The sequence below is a fragment of the Lepidochelys kempii genome, chromosome 13 (assembly GCF_965140285.1).
Source record: "Lepidochelys kempii isolate rLepKem1 chromosome 13, rLepKem1.hap1, whole genome shotgun sequence".
Classification (NCBI taxonomy): Eukaryota; Metazoa; Chordata; order Testudines; family Cheloniidae; genus Lepidochelys; species Lepidochelys kempii.
This window is the reverse complement of record NC_136392.1, coordinates 38,457,589-38,467,973: the sequence shown is the minus strand read 5'-3', so window position 1 is coordinate 38,467,973 and position 10,385 is coordinate 38,457,589.

Sequence of the window (10,385 nt, the reverse complement as noted above, 5' to 3'; positions counted from 1 at the left end):
TATAGCCTGCTCCCCGCCCTGGCTGGGGGCTCCTGCCCAATATGGGCAGAGCCCCCCTCCCCCCCCACGGAACAATTGGAAGCTCTCGTCATTGTCCTGGAACGATGAAGAATGGGAACAGGTTCGGGGCGGGGGAGGGGGGTCCAAAATATCCCGGGGCCGGAGGGTTGGGATTCCAGAGCGGAAGGACGGAGGGTCCCAGCGGAGGAGGGACAGGAACATGGACACCCCATTACACCAGCCCCCCTCAATCCTGACCCGCAGCCCCCTGCTAGCCCAGTCCTCCCCCCCCCCCGGTGTATAGGGTGCTGTCTAACATCCCATGTAGTTGTGCTGGGATGTGGGGCAGGGGGGGCAGTGAAGGATCTTGGTTGGTCCTGTATCAGCATCAGGAATATTATGGGATTGTGCCTGAGAGCTTAAGTTTCCATGGAAATATTTCTCCATAAATATCTACCCTATCCTGGGCTTTCACAACAAAGCATAGAACTGGACTACAGGACTCCTGGGTTCCAGGCCCGGCTCTGGGAGGGGAGTGGGGTCGGGGGGGGGGGGGCTGAGAGCCAGGACTCCTGGGTTCCAGGCCCGGCTCTGGGAGGGGAGTGGGGTCTGGTGGGTGAGAGCACTGGGGGGCTGGGAGCCAGGACTCCTGGGTTCCAGGCCCGGCTCTGGGAGGGGAGTGGGGTCGGGGGGGGGGGGGGCTGAGAGCCAGGACTCCTGGGTTCCATCGCTGCTGTGTGATCCGTTCCCTTCCCCCTGTGCCGTGCTCAGATGGACAACAAACAGGTGGCCGCTGGGGGTGGGAGACAAAGCCAGGAGCAGGTGTCGGGCTGGAATCCTGGCCGCATGGCTCAGGGCATGGAGGGGAGGCGGGGACAATGTGCCAAGTGCTGGGAGCTCCCAGGCATTAACCCTGCACTCGCTAGAGACACCCCCCCCCCACCAGCACCCCTGGGCCTTCGGAGCTGCCTGCTCTGGCCCGTAGGCACTTTGCCAGAGCGTGAACCGGGGACAGAGCCAAGGGGGGGAGAAGAGAGAGACATGACAGCGATTTTCTCCTTCTCTCTCCCATATTCGTTCACACTCTACGTGTATCCCCAGCTCTTTTATTCTTTCTTCCCCGCTCCCTTCTTTCTGTCCCTTTCCTTCCATCCACTCTCTCTTGCTCCCTGGCTCTTCCGTCTCGCCTTCCCCCTCTGTCCCGTTCTTTGTTAATTCTCTCTGCCTTTTTCTTTCCCCCTCCCTCCCACTGGTATAATTTTAGCCTCCTAGATGCAAAGGACGCCCCCCCCCGCATTCCCACACCACACGCCCCCCTCCCCCCTGTCACTCGATCCCTGGGTAACAAAGCGGGAGGATGGGACAATAGCAAGGAGGACGGACGGTCACCTTGCCCAGCACCAGACCTTATATAGACCTACCCAGTGCACGGGCCCCAAAAGGCCTGGCCATATTAATAGTAGCCAGAGCTGAAAATAGACCCCAGGAGTCCTGACTCCCAATCCCCTTTCCTCTGACCCCTAGCCCCTACTCCCCTCCCAGAGCCAGGGATAGAACCCAGGAGTCCTGGCTCCCAGCCCGCCCCCCCCCCACTCTAGCCACCAGCCCCCACTGCCTTCCCAGAGTCAGGGACAGAACCCAGGAGTCCTGGCTCCCACCCCCGGCTCAGGCCACTAGACCCCAAAGAGTTGCTGGCTCCTAGAACAATGAGCAGGTAGCAGGGAGAGTAGCCCCGGGTGGGGGCGGGGGGGGATTGCGCCAGGCCAAAGGGGAAGGGAGGGACGCCCTGGCACAGACAGCTGCATTCCCTGGAACAACAGCCAGGTGAGGGATCCCCCTGGACTGGGACCCAGACAATGGGAAACCCCCACCCCGCAGGAATGCGCCTGGCTATTGTTCCAGCAGAGCGAGAGAATCTGTGGGGCAGGCAGCCAGGGCCACCCGCAGAGCTGGGTGAGGTTGGGGGCAGGGCTGGGCTAGCAGGGGCTGCGGGTCGGGAGTGAGGGGCACTGGCAGGGCTGGGGGGGCGCCCAGGGCTGGGCTAGCAGGGGCTGCGGGTCGGGAGTGAGGGGCACTGGCAGGGCTGGGGGGGCGCTCAGGGCTGGGCTAACAGGGGTCTGCCAGTTTGGAGAGAGGGGCACCGGCAGCGCTGAAATGGGTGCCCTCACTCCTGGCCCGCAGCCCCTGGGATCCCAGCCCTGCTTCCCCGCAGCTCTTCGGGTGGCCCTGGCTGCCTGCTCCACGGATTCTCTCGCTCTGCTGGAACAATAGCCAGGCGCATTCCTGCGGGGTGGGGGTTTCCCATTGTCTGGGTCCCAGTCCAGGGGGATCCCTCACCTGGCTGTTGTTCCAGGGAATGCAGCTGCCTGCGCCAGGGCGTCCCTCCCTTCCCCTTTGGCCTGGCGCAATCCTCCCTAGGTTGCACTGCCAGCTGGCTGCCCATCGTTCTGGGTCCCATCCCCGTCACCCCGGATTTCAAGGACAGCGTGGACAGTCGCTGTTTGTACTCATGGGTCTTCGCACGGCTCCCCAGACCAATTCGGGGAGAACAACGCTGACCGCACGGAGCACCAAGAGCCCGCCACCCAGCTGCGGCGTGTCGCCCTGCGGTGCCCTCACTTGCTGGCCACGCGAAGATCGAAGCAGAAATATTCACCTCGTGCGAGTTTCGTTTCAGAGCCTCTTCCAAGAATTCCATCCGCCCTCCGCCCGCACGCCTGCCAGAGCTTCATGTGGAAGATAGACAGGTCTCCAGCCTGTGAATTACGCGGCCATTTCTTCGCAGTTGGGTGCAAATCAGGTTGTTGCACTTAAAGTACGGCACAGGGTCTTGTCGGGGGGATACGGCAAAGCGCCTCATTAACTGGCAATCAACGTGTCAATCCACACTGCATCAGACGCATATGATCGATATTACACTCATGCACTCGCACTCACACAGAAGCACGCCCCGTCTTGGTGTTGTTACCAACTAGTTGCTCCCCTTAACTTCACTGGCCAGGGGAGTTAGATGGGGGAGGGGTGGAGCCGGGCTTCTGTCGGTCCGGCTCGATGCTCCCATGTTGACAAGATGAGACCCGGGGTCCTTCGCAAGACACCTCACATTTATAGCAGCTTCCCTCTCATGCAAATCTGTCCCAGATGCAAGATCTGCGTCTGTGTCAGCTGGTCATCTGGGATGCTTCCTTCTGGGCGATGTTTTAATGCTGCCACATTTATTTTCAGAGAGGGTGTTTTCAAAAGAAGGTGCTCGCTCCTAATTCCCAAGGCCGTCAATATGTCCGATCTTCTTTAGTGAGCCCACTTGAGAAGACTTATTGTTCTTGGCTCTGGCTTCCATCCCCTCTCCAACTGTTGCAGCTGTCTGGAGGAGCTGGCCTTCCACGCCTTCCTCATTCACATCTCATTCATTCAACAGGGCAGTTAATTAAAAGGGGGGAGATCTTATTCTACTCCTAGTGAAATGACATTTTTCTTCTACCTTAACTATCCTTAGGGGCTATAACATTATACCAACGCTCAATACAAAGTTTCTATATCAAAGGGCTTGATACAAAGTTACATGAAAACAGAGGTTATATATGGAAAGACTTAATACAAAATCATATGAAAATGATACACAATTATGCGAAGATGCTTAATGCAGAGATTTCTCTACAAGGTGAGCCTTGATACCAACCAAACCAAGACTTCTGCACTGGGCACCCAGTCCTGCCCTTTGAGGCCCAGCGGTTGTTGGAAACATACAAGGTTTCTAAGGTCTGGGTTTCCTGCCCATAGAGCAAAGTTGAGACCACAACGGCATTATAGACTTTGTGTTTTGTTCACAGACAGATTGTGTGTTGCGTCCAGATTCGGTGAGAGAGGTGACCACGTGCTTTCTTATTTCGCGCATCCACTTCACAATTGATTGTTGCTGCCTTATTTAACATGCCGCCGAGTCAGTGAACTACCTGGCAGCTCGGACCATGGTATCCTCCCTGCTGATTGATGGATCGGGGGAAAGTTATTGAGCGACGGGCTGTTCATAGGCTCGTTTGGCAGATGGCAAGGCCAACCTTATAAGCTGCCCCAGCCAAGTGGTTTGTAAGATTTCGTCCTGCACCTTCGGGTTGTGCTACCAAGGGACAGTCATAAGAGCCTAAGAACAGCGACCCTGGGTCAGACCCAAGGTCCATCTAGTCCAGTGTCCTGTCTTCTGACAGTGGCCTACGCCAGGTGCCCCAGAGGGAATGAACAGAACAGGGAATCACCAAGTGATCCATCCCCTCTCGCCATTCCCAGCTTCTGGCAAACAGAGGCTAGGGACATCACTGGTGTAGAGCAGTTCCTGGATCAATGTTTTGATCTCCTTGATATTTGCACGTAGACGAGAGAGAATAAAAAGCTTGCCAGTGTGAAAGCATATAGAGATGCTGTGACGGGTTCGGTCACAGAGACCCCCTTGGGGGCTGCCACCTGATGTGCTGAGATTACCCCTGAGCCCGTTTCCCTGCCAGTTTGGGACTTCAGTGCCCTGCCTGGTTGTGCCAGACATGCCAGGCTGCTGCAAACCCAGACCCAGGTCCGAACCATGTCCTCCTGCAGGCTTACCTGAAAACAGCTTAAGAAGTGCTCCTGTCTCCAGCACTCAGATGCCCAACTCCCAATGGGGTCCAAACCCCAAATAAATCCGTTTTACCCTGTATAAAGCTTATACAGGGTAAACTCATAAATTGTTCGCCCTCTATGACACTGATAGAGAGATATGCACAGCTGTTTGCTCCCCTCCCCCCAGGTATTAATACATACTCTGGGTTAATTAATAAGTAAAAAGTGATTTTATTAAATACAGAAAGTAGGATTTAAGTGGTTCCTGGTAATAACAGACAGAACAAAGTGAATTACGAAGCAAAATAAAATAAAACACGCAAGTCTAAGCCTATTACAGTAAAAAAACTGAATACAGATAGAATCTCACCCTCAGAGATGTTTCAATAAGCTTCTTACATGGACTGGACACCTTCCTAGTCTGGGCCAAATCCTTTCCCTTGGTACAGCCCTTATTCCAGCTCAGGTGGTAGGTAGGGGATTTCTCATGAGTGATGCCCCATTTGTTCTGTTCTACCCCCTTTTATCTCTTTTGCACAAGGCGGGGATCCTTTGTCCCTCTCTGGGTTCCCACCCCTCCCTCTAAATGGAAAAGCACCAGGTTAAGGATTGATTCCAGTTCAGGTGACATGATCACATGTCACTGTAAGACTTCATTACCCACTTGCCAGCCCACGGGTCTACAGGAAGACTTACAAGTAAACAGAGCCATCTACAGTCAATTGTCCTGGTTGATGGGAGCCATCAAGATTCCAAATCACCATTAATGGCCCACACTTTGCATAATTACAATAGGCCCTCAGAGTTATATTTCATATTTCTAGTTTCAGATACAAGAGTATCTGATGCATCCGATGAGGTGAGCTGTAGCTCACGAAAGCTCATGCTCAAATAAATTGGTTAGTCTCTAAGGTGCCACAAGTCCTCCTTTTCTTTTTGCGAATACAGACTAACACGGCTGTTACTCTGAAACCATCCACACTAACTCTTCCAACCATGCCTTTGTGGCATTGCCAGCTGTTGTTAATAAATTTGTCTGGACGTCCAAATTTAGCAAGGACTTTCCAGACGCTAGTGGGGTAGACCATGTTGAAAGCTTAGACCAGGAACGATGATGTACAAAGGTTGATGCTGTCATGATATTTTTCCTGTACTTGTCAAAGGATGCAAATCATGTCAACAGTGCTCCGCAGAGCACAAAGCTGCACTGTGGCTTTGTCAATAATTTGGATCCGAAGCTGGATCCAAGCAAGAATCTTACCGGCTGTGAAGAGCAAGCAGATGCTGCCATAGTTCATCCGGCTGTGAAGAGCAAGCAGATGCTGCCATAGTTCATAGAATCATAGAATATCAGGGTTGGAAGGGACCTGATGAGGTCATCTAGTCCAACCCCCTGCTCAAAGCAGGACCGATTCCCAATTAAATCATTCCAGCCAGGGCTTTGTCAAGCCTGACCTTAAAAACTTCTAAGGAAGGAGATTCCACCACCTCCCTAGGTAACGCATTCCAGTGTTTCACCACCCTCCTAGTGAAAAAGTTTTTCCTAATATCCAACCCAAATCTCCCCCACTGCAACTTGAGACCATTACTCCTTGTTCTGTCATCTGCTACCATTGAGAACAGTCTAGAGCCATCCTCTTTGGAACCCCCTTTCAGGTAGTTGAAAGCAGCTATCCAATCCCCCCTCATTCTTCTCTTCCGTAGACTAAACATCCCCAGTTCACTCAGCCTCTCCTCATAAGTCATGTGTTCCAGTCCCCTAATCATTTTTGTTGCCCTCCGCTGGACTCTTTCCAATTTTTCCACATCCTTCTTGTCGTGTGGGGCCCAAAACTGGACACAATACTCCAGATGAGGCCTCACCAGTGTCGAATAGAGGGGGACAATCACGTCCCTCGATCTGCTCGCTATGCCCCTACTTATACAACCCAAAATGCCATTGGCTTTCTTGGCAACAAGGGCACACTGCTGACTCATATCCAGCTTCTCGTCCACTGTCACCCCTACGTCCTTTTCTGCAGAACTGCTGCCGAGCCCTTCGGTCCGTAGTCTGTAGCTGTGCATTGGGTTCTTCCGTCCTAAGTGCAGGACTCTGCACTTGTCCTTGTTGAACCTTGTTGTTACCACAGTTGCTACTTGAGCTTTTGTGCTTATAGAGCATGATAATGTTGGCTTCTTTCAATTGTTGTGGTGTGACTTCTTGAAGCCAGAAATGCGTGAGAAGAATGCACAAAGCCCGGCACAGAGGTTTCCTCTGTGTTTCAAAACTTCAGCTGGAATAGCATCGTGACCAGGAGATTTGTTATTTTTCATTGGTTGGATGGCCTTCAACACCGCAGCTCGCGTGGGTGGATCTGCAAGTGCGTTAGATGCAGGCTCTCTGTGGGTGTTATTCAGTGACTCACAGAGAGTAGAGAGACAATTAAGTAATTCCCAAAAGCGTTCATGCCACCATTGGTGGATGGCAGTGCGATCCATGATAAAAAGTTTGCCATCAACCCTTGTTACTGGCACCAAGGCAGATCAGGTAGGGCTGTACACAGCTTTTACCGCATCACAGACGCTTCTGAAGCCATGCTTTTCAGAAGGGACCTGCAGGTCATCCACTCTGGGGTCAAGCCACATATTTTGCATTTGGCAGCATTTGCATTGAAGCGTGCTGCAAGCTACCACCTATCTGGCCTTTTTTGACTCAGAGAATGGGTCAGCTACGAGCACATCACATCCTTGCTGCTTGGCATCAAGAAGATTCGATATTTCAGGATTGTGATCAGCAAACCAGTCTGCATGATGGCGTTTCTTATATCCAGCACAGTCCATGACAGTATTCTAGATTGTAGCACACATTTGGCAGACACCTTATCACTGATCATGGGAAGAGTTTCCAAACCTGTAGCTGAAAATGTTTGGCAGTCAACAGATCTTACAACCAGGCAACAGTTAGATGCTTAGCAGACTGGGTTTTGTGCATTTTTGACCAAATAAAAAGGGAAAACTCCAACTGAACGAGACAGTGGGCAGTCCACAGATCAGCTCTGTATAATACTCAGGTTATACTCACAGTGATGCTGGCAAACCGGGTGCCAGCTTATGCCAAAGTCAGTCTCAGCTGAACGCTGACAAATAGCTGGAACCAGTCTGGCTCAACCTGTGTCTTAGAGTTGTTAAAATAGGTATTGGAGTTCTCAACCCGTGGTGAGTATTTAGACTTTATGAAATGCTTGTGAGTTGCCGCCTGCACTAATCTCACCTATATCCCTGGACAATGTAATGCTGAAGGGTTTGTGTGAAGGTCAAGCTTCAGAGGGGTAGCCGTGTTAGTCTGGATCTGTCAAAGTGGCAAAGAGTCCTGTGCATATCTACAGACTAACAGACGTACTGGAGCATGAGCTTTCGTGGGTGCATCTGATGAAGTGGGCATTCACCCACGAAAGCTCATGCTCCAGTACGTCTGTTAGTCTCTAAGGTGCCACAGGACTCTTTGTGTGACGGGGCTGCCCATGGGAGCCAGCTGAGGTCACTCAAACAGAACGGGGCAGACAAACCCCAAATGCTGGTGGATATTCCGATACTTAGATTTACCCAGCCAGTCCAAACCAGGTTCTACAGCACTTCCCTGGTTACTCAGACATTCAAACAACGCAGTTCCCTTAAAGTACCCAGCCTCAGGCCTCCAGCCAGACACACGTCCGATGTGATGATGGTTACTGAAAATCTTATCTCATCATATAAAAGAAAAGGTTCTTCCAATCCCAAAGGACCAGACACACCCCCATATCAAATGAAACTTAGATCCTACCCAAAATATACGCTATAGTCAATTCTTGTTAACTAAACTAAAATTTATTAAAAAAGAAAAGATAAAGAGTGTTGGTTAAAAGATCAATTCACGGACAGACTTGAATTCAATTCTTGAGGTTCAGATACAGAGCAGAGATGAGCCTGTAGTTGCCAAAAGTCCTTTTAGAAATAGTCCATAGGTTATAGTCCAGTGTCCATATTCAGGGTGACTCTAGTCAGAGACTGGGGATCTCAGTCCTTATTGCTCAAGGTTTCCCCCTCTTGAAACCCAAAGCAGGTCTGAGATGAAGAAGGATCGTGTCCCAGGGTTTTTATATACTTCCAGCAGCCTTTTGGCCTGAGAAAACAAAAGGCTTAACTTTCCTTCTTCCAAACATCCTGACAATTAGCACAAGGTAATTTATCCATTAAACAGTTCAGACACAGATTACCACCACCTTCAAAGAAACATATAGACAATTATACTATTTCACTCAAGTGTCTTCCTAAATGTTAATATTCCTCTTTTGATCTTTGAATTAAAGCTATAGCCCTAGACAAGACTTGTTTGCTTACATCACAAGACCTGAGCAAACATCTACCCTTCTACCTCTAACAATGCAGGCTTGCATTTCAAAGCTCTATTAATTTACATCTCTTCCTAACAAGTCTTTAAAGTTCGGCCATGGGTCAGGTCACTCTGTGAGTTAATTAACTCTTTCTGGCCCTGTCACCTTTCAATGAGATATTATATTACACTCGTAATGTCACAGTTTGCTCTGAAACGTTGGACATCAGCCGACAGGAGAGAAGCGTTAGCAAGCATGAAATACTAGCTGCCTGCAGGAGGCAGTATGTCTTGCCTGACGTCAACCCCAGATGAACCAGAGTGGAACATCAGAAGACCAATGGTTTTGTGGATTGCTCCCCCCACCCTATGAAGAGGAAATGGGCAACTGACTTTCTCCCAACAGCTAAATCTGCAACTCAAAGCAGAAGCAGGAAAGGAATAAAAAGCCCTAACAAGGGGGAGCTGCTTTGAGTCTGAGGGGAGAGGATTATTAAGCATAAGAAAAAGATCCCTGGATTAGCCCTAAGAGACACATTTGCTTAGGGCATGTTTATGCTACAAAACTAAGACAACCCAATTTATGTTGGCATATGGCTGCTGCAGTAATTACTCGCTTGTGCAGGTCTACACTTTGCTCCTTGTGTCAGCGGTGTGTGTCCTCACCAGGAGCGCTTGTCCCAATTGTGCTGTCGGTGGGCGGCACTGCGGGACGACTTCTGGAAGCCAGTAACAGCCAATTTTGGGGGAGCAAAATTTTAGTGTAGACACTTCCATAGGTAAATTGACGTAAATTGCCTTGCGTTGACCTCATCTGTACCGTAGACCAGACCTTATTATAGAAGCTTCTATTCACCTTTTGAAACTTAAGCCTGTAACTCATCTTTGTGTGTGTTTACCTGCTTTAACCTTGTCAATAACTCTCTGATTTCCTGTTGCTAGGTAATAAATCTTTCAACAGTTTATTATAGGATTGGCTACAAGCATTGTCTTTGTGAGATCAAAGGGGCAATTGACCTGGGGTCAATGCCAGGTCCTTTGGGACTGGGAGTAACTTGAATATTGTTGTGATTTTTGGTGTAAGGGACCATCGATCTTGACAAGAGGGACTGGAGTCCCCAAGGGGACCAACTGTGACTCCATGGTTAGGCAGTTATACATTTGATACTTGGTTGGTGACATCTAAGTACAGTAGAACCCCATTTATCCGATCCTCCATTATCTGGTTCTCCGCATTAAACGAACAACCTGGACTCCAGGCCCGAAGCAGGCGATCTCTCCTGCAGCCACTAGATGGCGCTGCAGCACTGCATTTTCCCATTCTCTGGCTTAACAGTCCTTTTGGCTTTCCAATCTAGCCCCGGTCCCAATTAGATGGGATAAACGGGGTTCTGCTATGTAGCACTCGCAGCCAACTGGGGGCTTGTGCCCCGCTTCCTGAGAGTCT